Raw genomic sequence first — 13,985 nt, 5'->3', positions numbered from 1 at the left:
GATAATAATATTTAGATAATTATTAGGATAATGCCAAAAAAAAATCCCCTTCCTCCTCTAACCAACTGTCGTGCTGGAGGAGAAGGGTTCAGCAAGGACACTAAGCTCCTTGCTGGAGCTTGAAGGGGGGAAACCCATGCACATGAACGCATGGGGGAGAGAGGATCTCCTCCCCTCCCCTATTTAAATCTATACCATAGAGGGAGAGGGGGAGGCTGACACTACTGTCGATCCATGCTCACCTTCATATCTTCAGTCTGACGTTGCCTTTTTGTGAAGCAAAGCTAGGGGGTGTGCAGGCTAAGGCATTGCCACTGAGCATAGAGGGAGAGTGTGGAAACTCTGCTGCTGGCGGCCATAAAGTAAAGGGAGAGGGTGGTCATGAAGAGGGAAGAGCCGTGACTCTGGGCAAGAGAGAGGGAGGTGATCCTCGTTGCCATAAGAGCAAGGGAGACACCGTGAACTGCCGTATCATTTGTCATTGCCGTGCGTCTGCATGCCACCACAGCTGCCCCTGCCGTCATCACGCTGCGTAGGGGGAGTCATCTCCCTCCACGTGGCTCCACAGTAATCCCCAGAAGCTTTGGAAGCTTCCCCAAGAAGCTTCTTGGGGAAGCTTCCAAAGCCCTTAATAAGTCCCCCCTTCATGTGGGCCTCTTTAAAACCATTTTTCCCCCTCCTGAATTGCCATTAAAGATACCTTCATGTGACCCTTAAGCCCTTCTTCCCAGCCTCTCAAAAATTCCCCTCATATGGACTATTAAAGCCCCTTTTCCCGCATTTAAACAAAAAAATCATTCTTAGCCCCTTTTTTACCCTTGTTTCCCCCCCCTATACAAAAGAAAAAGCCCCCTTTATAAGCCCCTTTCTCCCCCCCCCCCCCCCCCCCCTCTGACATTTGACTTGAAGGGCCTTCATAAATCTTTATGTTACACCTTTCCCCCTTCATAAATTACCCTTGTAGGCCCTTGTTCATGTGGGCGCAATAAAGACATTTTCCCCTCAAATTTGACTTGAAGGGTCTTCATGTGCCTCTTTTAAACCCTCCTTTTCCCCCCCACATGTGAGATCCCCTCCTAAGGGCTCTTTAAGCCCTTTTTCCCCCCATACACAATCCCCTATATCCAAAGGGGTCTTTCACACATTTTATTTTCCCCTTTTCTTGTCAGTCTTTAGAAGGCCATAAAGCCCTTTCTCGTGGCATTAATGGGCCTTATTCGCGGAGGATTTTGAAACACCCCCTTCCCGGGTTTTGAACCCTTTTCGTGGTTTCTCCCGTCCTCAACAGAAGTATCCCTTCAAAGAGCTTCTACGAAAGGAAGGAAAAGAAAACTCATAAAGGACAATGGAATTTCAAAAAGGAGTTTGCAAAGCTGCATCCAAGATAGAAAGGCTACATTCGTGATGGCTACATTCACGATGGCTCCTAAGAAAGCCCAAGGCGCAACCGCAGGAGGATCGTCTCCTAACATCCATATGGACATCTCACCCCAAGTCCAAGTTTTCCTTCCTTTTTTTTTTTTTACGTTGTTATAATTTTACGTGCGTGGATGATTTTTGGAGATAGGATGCATTTTCTGTCTTAGATATTTTGGTTAATTAGCTTACAATGGATACGTTCAGTCATTAGTATTTTCAATAAAACGAACAAAAATAAAGTGAGTAGAAACTTGATATGCATTTCTAGCAAGTAGTTTTTGGTGCATTTCAATGAATTGAACTTGAATTAATGTCCATATTTACAAAACAGAATTAAGATAGGGCACTCCGTTTAGGCATGGAATTATAAGTTGCATGTTGCATTATTAGGACATATCTTCTTTGCAATGAGTCATTAGTGAAAGTGCTAATAATCCATACGAAATTACAAGGCATAAAATGATTCTTAAGTTGCATAACTCTAGTCAATTATCGTTTTTCAACTGCATAATTATTAGTAAAAGGCTGCTTGAGTTTGCATGAATCTTGTTCGTAAGTTATAGGATGATTAATTGGAATTAGGTTATAACCTAACCTATGCTTGATCTTAAACCAGAAAAGTTAGGATTTGAAAATCAACTTACGCATAGATAATAAGTCATGTGGTTATGGAAATGATAGCGTAATTATCTTCAAAAGTAGATAGATTAAATTGGCATAAACCTAAACACCTAGACCCGCAAAGTACTCATTTTAGAAAGAGTTAATTCAATTCCTAGGAACTAACTAGGATTTAATGCGTGACCTAGTCGCACGTATTGCTAAAACTGCAACTCCTATACCCTAAATACTTGCCCACATTCACAAAATGTAGGGACAACGGAACATACTTGAGAAATGATCTAGGGTTTTTCTCTAGGAATCTCTCGCTAAGAAAAGATGGAACTTGGAACCCTAGGACTGACAATGTCAGCCTAATGTAATCATGAACTGATTGTTTCGTAACTCTATTCGAAGGGTAAATAGTCCCATAGTTTGATGCGACACTTGTGCAACAAGTGCAGAGTCGTATGATCTTGTGATTAGATCACAAGGGAATGGCCAATTCCTCAGAATGAGGTTGGTAGATTCTTACGCAAGTTATCTTGCAAGAGGATGAATAATCATCCTAATATAGTATCTTTTTGGGATAAAGATAATTGCTTGAAGCAAAGGACAAGCCAGTAAATTGGAATAACATATGAACTTAAGGTATTGACCAAGTCGGGTTAATAGGGTATGTCCCTAATCCGAGGATATAGGGGATCTTGCCAAGTCGGAAGTTCCCGGATCGAGTGTTGCATGCATTCGGAAAGCAGGATTCACTCCTTAGTAGTTGGCCAACAATAATGACCAATGGAAATGATTATGCTTGTTAGAGATTTAAGAGCACTGTTTTGCTTTGTTTAAATCAAATAATTAAAGGATAAATGGATATCTAATGCTTCAGGTTGAAGGCCTGAAGGGAGAGGTAGCTTCAGTTACCCCTTAGTGCCTGCCTGACCCTAACTAAGAGGGTTGTTAACTGCGCCGAGAAGGTGGACCGAACCCGCCACGAGAGGTCTCTTTGTTAAGCGCTACTTGGAGCAGGAGGACGCTTGGGTGCCAGGGGGGCCTCTGGCCATAAATCCCTCGCCTTTTAGACCCTGCACAAGAGGCTAACGTGACTCGAGATTGGATCTCGAGGCCCGCATACTAGTCTATGGGCTGAAACTTGGATTAGTGATCCCTGTGGATTGCTGGATAGCCTTCGGGAGGATTGTGGATAAGCCTATGGGTTGGACTTTATGTATTTCAAAGATAAATATGATAACCTGTTAGCAAGGAACTTGTTTGACATTGCTTTTCTATGTCAAGTGATATGATTATGTGAAGGAACCAATGCTTAACAGGTTAATTATGGAAGCTGATTGATGCATGTCAAACTAAATATGTTAGGTAATTAAATAACTAAACCAACCTAAGGAAAGTGCAGTAGATGTGGCCATAGATCCCTCCTATGGATGGGTGGTCCCAGTTGGCCAAGAACTTTTCTCAGATCACAATGGACAGCCAGAAGATCGTCAAAGAACACGAACAACAAAAGCGTTGATCTAGAGTTATAATTAATCTCGATTTACGCTGTTTTAGGGAAAGGGAATGGACTATGCCTTATGGCAGAGAGGTTGAGCTTTGCATCCCTCTCATTTCCCATTCTCCTTGAACCAAGTGCAGCATGAATCCGCTTCGAACCTAGCGTTTCTGCATAAAGTAGTTCTCTCGGGTTTGACACTAGTTGCCGTTAGGAAATGACCAATAAGTAAAACCCTAATTCAGGTCGTCCTAAGTGGAAACGGCCACAATACTTCCGCTACGTGGTAGACGTGGAAAGTCCTAGATTGCAAACCCCGTAACATTCCATGGGGAGTGCCGAGCGGAGCTTTCTAGACATCCTTTCCAATGGACTGCTAAGATGTGTCCTGAAGAAACACATGGGTACGTTACAGTTGGTCTAAGAGCCAACCAACGAAGGATTTATTTTTATGAAATCTTAATACGATGAAGTAAAAGAAATGTTGTTGTCCCAAACATTTCCTTGTTTTCAATGCTGTCTTGCAGAACTATGAAGCATGGAACAAGTTCTTGATATTTCGAGTCATGTTTATGACTGCAATGCGTTCCCCACATTATCGACAAAGGGTTGATGAACATCCTAGAGCGAATCTATAATACATCGCCTTTGTACATGGAACGAAGATGGATGGGTGCCTCAGGAATCTACTATATAGTTGCCCACCGGTTCGCATACCTCCAGACCAACCTAAAGAGGATCAAGAGGTTGGAAGACCTAAAAGTCATGAAGCTGTTCATTTTTGTGCAAGCTCACGTAAATTAAACTTTACATATTCAAGGTCGGGGGGTGTAACTGAACTCATATGTATATGAGGAAGTGACTCATGTAATCCCCGCCGAGACAGGATTAAAGTATTGGGGCGCCATGAGAAGAATGGGTTCCAAAGGAAAGGATACCCTGAACTTCCAATGACCTACCGATTCCTGAAGAACCATGACCCGAAACCATACTATTATCCAAGTCCAGTAGATAAATGTAATACAACATTATTCTCCCCAAACTAAATGTAAACAATTGGCTTATCATCACAAGAAATGTTGTATTTCGAAAAGGGCTATGCACATATAAATACAATAAGACTTCTTTTTATCAAATGTCTGTTTGTGCATGAGAATTGATAAGAAGTTAAGTGGTTAGATTACTTGGTCTTGATAGCTGAAATAGAAACGAAATATAAATCACAATGTTTAACGAGTAATAACATTAAGTATTTTTATTCAGGCACAACCCTAGGTACAGAATCCCAGTTTGCCTCCTACATCAAGTACTACTATAATCTAGGAGAAGAATTTTCTTCTCAAGCAGATTAACCTGCCCCAATTCAACGAGAGAGGTAGATCTGTCCAAGCAGATACTAAAATTTGGATTGAATCCATGGAGGATTACTTTGAAGTAGCCGGTACTGCACCTGCCAATCAGGCTATGCTCGCCAAGCTGAAGCTCACGGGCGAAGCCAGGCTTTGGTGGAAGCAATGGTTCAGGGATCAAGGGATTGCGGAAGGACCTGTTACCTAGGAGAAGCTGAAGAAAGCCGTGCAGGGAAGATACTTACAACTTGCATATTGCACGTAGAAAATGAATGAGTTCTACGAGCTAAAAGAGCTGGGACTCACTCTTGAGACATACTATTCCAAATTTGTCTCACTTCTTAAGTATACGCCACATATGGACATGACATAGTAGGTGTCAAAATTTTGTGCTGGTTAAAATTCACCAGTAAATACCTGTCTCGAATCTATGTGTCCATCAGATCTTTAGGATGCTCTCATTCAAGCTCTGCCTATAATTTAGGAGGTGTAGGCTAGACCAAGGGGTAACAAAACTTGGTCTTATAATAACCCGAACAAAGGAGCATTCATGCCTCAAATGAAGAGAGTTCAAGGTCAAAATCAGGGACAAAGAAAGAAAGCAAGAACTAATAATGTCAACAACTTTGTTCCTACTCAAAGAAATGGCCGAAACCTCAGTTGTTTTCACTACAACGAGCCTGTTCATTTCAAGAGGCAATGTCCCAAATTTGGAGGAGGACATCACCAAGCACCTTTCCAAGGAATGGGTCGTGGTCAGGGAGCCACTACCAGAGGTAGAGGAAGATTCACCTGCGTTGCCAATAGGCAAATGTGCGAAGAAGAAGAAGATCCAACCATGGAAGCAGAGTTTGAAAGGGCGATAGTCCATGCCGCTCTTCACAAAAAAGGGCCGAATCGCCAGTTCTTGGTGATTCGGACTATAAAGGTAAAATTTTCAAGACTTTGATTGATTGTGGCAGTACACATTCCTTTATCTCACCAGCTTGTGCAAAAAGATTAGGGATAGCCACAATAGAAGCACCTATTTTGCTTATGGAATTGGCAAATGGTCGTGAGGTTACTTGTACCAGGCAAACTGCTAAGGTGGAATTCTTTCTGGGAGGAAAGATGACTTTGGTCAAATTTAGAGTTATGAATATAGGTATCCATGAGTGTCTACTCGGAATGGATTGGCTTAAGCCTAATGACGCCCACATTCATTGTGGAAAGGGCCAAGTTTCCTTTTGAAACTCCAAAAGGGAATTAGTCATAACTCAAGGAGAGGCTGGAAGTCCAAAAATTCAAATGGCAAAGGCATCTCGGATTATAAAGGGAGTCAAAAAGGGACTATCTGTCTACTTAACTAAGATCAATAAGCTAGATCTAAAGCAGGAGTCTAGTGAAGGACCTTCATGGCTAAAGGAATACACGGATGTATTTGCTGAAGAGTTGACAAAACTCCTTCCTCAAGAGAAGTGGATCATGAGATTAAGCTAGTACCAGGAGCTGCACCAATTGCAAAGAGACCTTATAGAATGTCTATACTAGAAGAAATTGAGCTAAAGGAACAACTTAAGCAACTGCTAGATCGGGGCTACATCCATCCTAGCAGTTCACCATGGGGAGCTCCAGTACTGTTCCAGAAAAAGAAAGATGGAACACTTCGACTATGTATTGATTACAGAGGGTTGAATCAATCGACTGTAAAAAAAAAGTACCCTATTCCTAGAATAGATGAGCTTCTTGATCGTCTTCAGGGTGCACATATCTTCTCCAAGATTGATCTCAAGTTAGATTACTATCAGATAAGGATCACGGAAGAAGATATCCCAAAGACAGCCTTCAACACAAGATATGGGCACTTTGAGTTCCTAGTTATGTCATTCGGGCTTACGAATGCACGTGTCACCTTCAACACGTTAATGCAGGATATTTTTATGCCATATCTTGATGACTTCATGCTCGTCTTCTTTGATGACACTTTAGTCTACTCTAAACAAGAAGAAGATCATGAACCCCAGCTTCGGATTGTCCTTGAGATAATGAGGTCACATAAGCTCTATGCTAAGATGAAGAAGTGTGCATTCTTCAAACGTCAGATTGAATATCTGGGATTCATCGTATCAGTGGAAGGAATCTCAGTAGACCCAGCCAAGGTCAGAGATGTGCTCGAATGGCCAATACCAACAACTGTCAAAGAAATACGCAGCTTTTTGGGATTGACAGGATGGTATAGGGTCTTCATAAAAAACTATGCTTTGATTGCAGCACCTCTGATAGACTTACTAAAGAAGAAAACTTCCATTGCATGGTCAACTCCCGAACAAACTAGCTTCGATAGGTTGAAGCAGAGTTTGGTATCAGCACCTATCCTGAAACTTCCAGATCTTAGTAAGGAGTTCAAGGTAGTAACTGATGCTAGCACACTTGCCTTGGGATGTGTGCTCATGCAGGAAGGTCATTCTGTAGCCTACTCTTCAAGAAAACTGAAGAGTCATGAGAAGAATTATGCTACCTATGATTTGGAATTATTAGCTATCATCCATGCTCTAAAACTTTGGAGACACTACCTATTGGGTAACAAGTTTACTCTAGTGGCTGATCATAAGAGTCTCAAGTGGATCTTTACCCAGAACGAGCTCAACATGAGGCAACGTCGGTGGATTGAAGTGCTGGAGGAGTATGACTTTGAAATCAAGTACCGACCTAGCAAAGAGAATGTAGTTGCCGATGCACTCAGTCGCAAGGCATTCCTTAATTCTCTAATCTTGCAAAATCCATCAACAGCTAGTTCTCTAGCTAGAAATGTATCTATGCCAAACAATCCAATACTTGAGTTAACTAGAGAGGAAGCATGCCATGATCCAGCCTATCAAAAGATGCTAAGGGAAATCTCTATCAAAGATTAGGACCAAAAGCTGTAGGCTAAGTATCATGAATTCTCTGTCAATAGTGGACTTGTCTACTATAGAACGAGGCTATGTATACCGGCAAGCCAATCACTTAAGCAGAAGATATTGTGGGAAGATCATGATTCCCCTTTCTCAAGACATCCTGGCTATGCCAAGACTCTCAATGTGGTTAGGAAGAGCTACCATTGGGAGAGGCTTAAAGGTGATGTTCTCAAATATATCACCGAGTGTTTGTCTTGTCAACGTATCAAAGCTGAACATGTCAAAATGCCAAGGAAGTTACAACTACTTGACATTCCCCAAATGAAATGGAAATTCATCAGTATGGACTTTGTTATTGGCCTACCCCAAATTCAGGGAGGATACAACTCTATCATGGTTGTGGTTGATATGCTTACTAAGGTAGCACACCTTATCTCAGTAAAGACAAACTATAAAGCCTCATACATTACAAGATTGTTATCAAGGAGATATTTAAGCTACATGGGTTACCCAGAAGAATCATTAGTGATCGTGATTCTCTCTTCACATCACACTTCTGGAGAGCTATCTTTGAAGCCATTGGGACTCAACTCTTCTTTAGCACAGCTTACCATCCCCAAACGGATGGCCAAACAGAGTGAGTCAATCAAGTCATCGAGGATATGCATAGGCCATACTGTTGTCGTGAGCCAAAAATGTGGATTCAATATTTGCCTTTGGTTGAATTTGCCTACAATGCTTCTTACCAACAAAGCATTCAGATGACCCCTTTCCAAGCATTGTATGGTCATGACTGTCGAAGCCCCCTAAACTTCTCAAATCCAACCTTGAGGGTTGAAGCATCAAGGCAGATGTTGGAAGAGAAGGATGACCAAATAAAGTTAATAAGACAGGACATCCAAGTTGCCAAGGATAGACAGAAGGCATACGCGGATTTGAAGCATCAAGATAGATTCTTCGAAGAAGGAGACATGGTCTTCATTTGTGTACGCCCTAAGAAGAGTTCCCTATCCTTAGGAGATTGCAAGAAGCTAAGTCCAAGGTATTGTGGACTGTACAAGATCCTCAAATGCCTAGGACCTAATGCTTGTAGATTGCAACACCCTGAGAACCTAAAAGTTCATAATGTATCCCATATCAGCCTATTGAAGAAGTATGTACCTAATCCTAACCATGTGCTTGATGACCAACAAGTTGTAATGCCTAGTCAAGGAGTCCTTGAACTAAGGCCTGACAGGATCTTAGATGTTAGGGAGAGACAACTGAGATCCAGAACTTTGAGAGAATGCCTCATACAGTGGAAAGATTATCCCAAAGAGGATGCCACTTGGATAGATGAAAGCACTCTCAACCATCAATATCCCCAGTTTATCTCGAGATGAGGACATCTCGAATCCTCCAAGGGGGGAAAGAATGTAATATTTCTACCAAAAATACTTATTGAGGCCATGTGAATTCTCGGCATTGGATCCGGGATGGTACGAACTTAGATGCGATAGAGCCTTATCTCCTTTGGCAAAAACCGGGACTACGAAACCCCCTATGGCGCATGAATTCCCTCTTGGAAAGAGGTCATGGGGATAATAATATTTGGATAATTATTAGGATAATGGCAAAAAAAAAATCCCCTTCCTCCTCCAGCCGACTATCGTGCTAGAGGAGAAGGGTTTAGTAAGGACACTAAGCTCCTTGCTGGAGCTTGAAGGGGGGAAACCCATGCGCATAGACGCGTGGGGGAGGGAGCATCTCCTCCCCTCCCCTATTTAAATCTATACCATAGAGGGAGAGGGAGAGGGAGAGGCCGACACTGCTGTCGATCCACACTCACTTTCAGATCTTCAGGCTGACGTTGCCGTTGTGTAAAGCAAAGCCAGGGGGTGTGCAGGCTAAGGCGTTGCGCTGAGCTTAGAGGGAGAGTGTGGAAACTCTGCTTGCTGATGGCCATAAAGTAGAGGGAGAGGGTGGTCGTGAAGAGGGAAGAGCCGTGACTCTGGGCAAGAGAGAGAGAGGTGATTGTCACTGCCATAAGAGCAAGGAAGATGCCGTGAGTTGCCGCATCATTCGTCGTTGCCATCCATCTGCACGCCGCCACAGCTGTCCTTAGCCGTCTCGTCACGCTGCGCAGGGGAAGTCATCTCCCTCCATGTGGCTCCATAGTAATCCCCATAAGCTTTGGGGAAGCTTCCAAAGCCCTTAATAAGCCCCCCTTCATGTGGGCCTATTTAAAGCCCTTTTTCCCCCTCCTAAATTGCCATTAAAGGTACTTCATGTGACCCTTGAGCCCTTCTTCCCAGCCTCCCAAAAATTCCCCTCATATAGACTATTAAAGCCCCTTTTCCCCCATTTAAAAGAAAATCCTTCTTAGCCCCTTTTTTTACCCTTGTTCCCCCCCCCCCCCACACAAAAGAAAAAGCCCCCTTTATAAGCCCCTTTCTCCCCCCCCCCCCCCCCCCCCATTTGACTTGAAGGGCCTTCATAAGCCTTTATGTTACACCTTTCCCCCTTCATAAACTACCCTTGTAGGCCCTTGTTCATCTAGGCACGGTAAAGACCTTTTCCCCTCACATTCGACTTGAAGGGTCTTCATGTGACTCTTTTAAACCCTTCTTTTTTCCCCCACACGCAAGATCCCCTCCTAAGGGCTCTTTAAGCCCTTTTTTCTCCATACACAATCCCCTATATCCAAAGGGGTCTTTTACACCTTTTATTTTTCCCTTTTCTTGTGAGTCTTTAGAAGGCCATTAAGCCCTTTCCCGTGGCATTAATGGGCCTTATTCTTGGAGAATTTTGAAACACCTCCTTCCCGGGTTTTGAACCCTTTTCGTGGTTTCTCCCCTCCTCCATAGAAGTATCCCTTCAAAGAGCTTCTACGAAAGGAAGGAAAAGAAAACTCATAAAGGACGGTGGAATTTCAAAAAGGAGTTTGCAAAGTCATATCCAAGACAAAAAGGCTACATTCGCGATGGCTCCTAAGAAAGCCCAAGGCGCAACCGCACGAGGATCGTCTCCTAACATCCATGTGGACATCTCACCCCAAGTCCAGGTTTTCCTTCCTAATTTTTATTTTTATGTTGTTATAATTTTATGTGCGTGGATGATTTTTGGAGATAGGATGCATTTTCCGTCTTAGATATTTTGGTTAATTAGCTTACGATGGACAAGTTTGGTCATTAGTATTTTCAATAAAACAAACAAAAATAAAGTGAGTAGAAAGTTGATATGCATTTCTAGCAAGTAGTTTTTGGTGCATTTCAATGAATTGAACTTGAATTAATGTCCATATTTACAAAACGGAATTAAGATAATGCACTATGTTTAGGCATGGAATTATAAGTTGCATGTCGCATTATTAGGACATATCTTCTTCGCAATGAGTCATTAGTGAAAGTGCTAATAATCCATAGGAAATTGCAAGGCATGAAATGATTCTTAAGTTGCATAACTCTAGCCAATTATCATTTTTCAACTGCATAATTATTATTAAAAGGCTGCTTCAGATTGCATGAATCTTGTTCCTAAGTTGTAGGATGATTAATTGGAATTAGGTTATAACCTAACCTAAGCTTGATCTTAAACCAAAAAAGTTATGATTTGAAAATCAACTTATGCATAGATAATAATTCATGTGGTTATGGAAATTATAGAGTAATTATCTTCAAAAGTAGATAGATTAAATTGGCATAAACCTAAACACCTAAACCCACGGAGTACTCGTTTTAGAAAGAGTTAATTCAATTCCAAAAAACTAACTAGGATTTAATACGTGACCTAGTCGCACATATTGCTAAAACTGCAACTCCTATACCCTAAATACTTGCCCACATTCACAGAATGTAGGGACAACGGAACATACTTGAGAAGTGATCTAGGGTTCTTCCCTAGGAATCTCTCGCTAAAAAAAGATGGAACTTGGAACCCTAGGACTGACAACGTCAGCTTAATGTAATCATGAACTGATTGTTTCGTAACTCCATTCGAAGGGTAAATAGTCCCATAGTTTGACGCGACACTTGTGCAACAAGTGCAGATCCGTATGATCTTGTGATTTGATCACAAGGGAATGGCCAATTCCTTGGAATGAGGTTGGTAGATTCTTACGCAAGTTATCTTGCAAGAGGATGAATAATCATCCTAATATAGTATCTTTTTGGGATAAAGATAATTGCTTGAAGCAAAGGACAAGCTAGTAAATTGGAATAACACATGAACTTAAGGTATTGACCAAGTCGGGTTAATAGGGTACGTCCCTAATCCCAGGATGTAGGGGATCTTGCCAAGTCAGAAGTTCCTGGATCGAATGTTGCATGAATTCGCAAAGAAGGATTCACTCCTTAGTAGTTGGCCAACAATAACGACCAATGGAAATGATTTTGCTTGTTACAGATTTAGGAGCACTATTTTGCTTTGTTTAAATCAAGGAATTAAAGGATAAATGGATATTTAATGCTTCAAGTTGAAGGCCTGAAGGGAGAGGTAGCTTTAGTTACTCCTGAGTGCCTGCGTGACCCTAACCAAGGGGGTTGTTAAGCGCGCTCGTGGTGCGCAGATCGGTCGCAGAATGCTTACGTAGTGAATCCCGGAAGGTCCCCAAGAACAATGAACTCTACCTTTTTGCACAAAAAACAATGTAAAAGCATGAACGACAAGAAGCAAGAGACCAATTGGGTTCAATCTCCCCCCATGCCTTGTGTGAGCGCTTCACAAAGCATGTATTTTATGTATATTTCCATCTTCATGCTCAATAATAGCCCAATTTACAAAAATATGACAAGCTTTTAGCTTTTGAGTTTGTTTTCTACAAAAATAGGAAAATAAAGCTAATGGACGGTGCCCATAGAGTCTGGCACGCCCAATCTCAATGTCCAAAATAGAAATAACATATCCGTGCGCATAGGCGCATACAAAATAATAATCAATAATCAATGTCTCAATAGACATAACAAAATATAGGCATGGCGCCTATCAAAATATAAGCCAAAGGTTGAATACTCGCTAAACTCCAATGCTTTCCTCCGCCATTGTTGCTATCTCTACACATCAACTGAAGCATTCACAATCGTTAGTAAAATAATACAATTAAACCGACAAAAGTGAATACCTAGCAGTCTTCAGCTACATAAATAAATCAACTGGTTAGAAATAAATCCTAACCTTAAATTATTACGAATGTGCACTCTAAACTCATAAACGTTTATTAATTTAATATGCATTTTGCGGAATCACCCGCTATGGAATCACCCATGTACACACTAAATTAATGAAACGCCCGAAAAGGACAGGCATCCCCATCAACTTTTCGGACAAAGAATCCTCTTTGTGTATGAGCCCCGGTTATCTAAGTTTACGGAATCCACCGTAAAACCTCATGGAATCCACCGTGGAATATGCCTCCTGGCATCATACCCTCGGGGTGGGATAGCAATTGACCTCAATTGCTATTAGCTCAATGTGGAGCTAACAAAGTGGGGAAAGCATTTAAGTCTCTAGCGTGCATCCATTGTGCTTCCTCTATAGGATGGTTCTTAAATTTGACTAGATATCTAGAATACCTTCGGCCAGTTCTAGTGGTCATGTAGTCAGTGTCTATGATGGCTTCTGGTTCAAGTATTTCAGTCTGTTACTCTAATAAAGGTGGGTTTTCATAAACAGGGTGGATAGGTAATTGGCCTCTAAATGGTCTCAATAAACTAATGTGAAATGTATTATGAATTTTCCAATGAAATGGCAATTCTAACTTGAATGCATTATCATTAATCTTATGAATGATTCTAAATGGTCCATAGAATCTAGGAGCTAATTTGACAACTGGATGTCTATCTACACTTTGCAGTCTACGTTTTTCTATTCTCAACCAAACATAATCATCAACTTTGAAATTCATGGCTTGTCTTTTCTTGTTGGCTTGTTTGGTATATGATTGCTGGGCTTTAGCAATCATATCCTTAACCTCATCAAAAATACTATTATGCATAGTAGCAATATCATCAGCACTTTGAATTCTATTAGACAAAGATGCAACATGTGTAGATAATCTATATCCATAAATGACTTCAAAATGTGCTTTCTTTGTAGATGTGTGCGGTGTATTGTTATATGCAAACTGTAATAAATGCAAATGAGTATCCCATGTTTGAGGTTTAGAGATAGTATATGCATGTAAAAGATCTAGAATGGTGCTATTTGTGGCTTCTGTTTGTCCATTTGTTTCTGGATGAAATGCAGATGAGAAAT

This window comes from Lygodium microphyllum, chromosome 2 (genome assembly GCF_053477565.2).
Source record: "Lygodium microphyllum isolate KBCC chromosome 2, Lygodium_microphyllum_v1.1.10, whole genome shotgun sequence".
NCBI classification, from domain to species: Eukaryota; Viridiplantae; Streptophyta; class Polypodiopsida; order Schizaeales; family Lygodiaceae; genus Lygodium; species Lygodium microphyllum.
The sequence above is the reverse complement of the archived record's forward strand: the minus strand, read 5'-3'. Positions refer to the sequence as shown.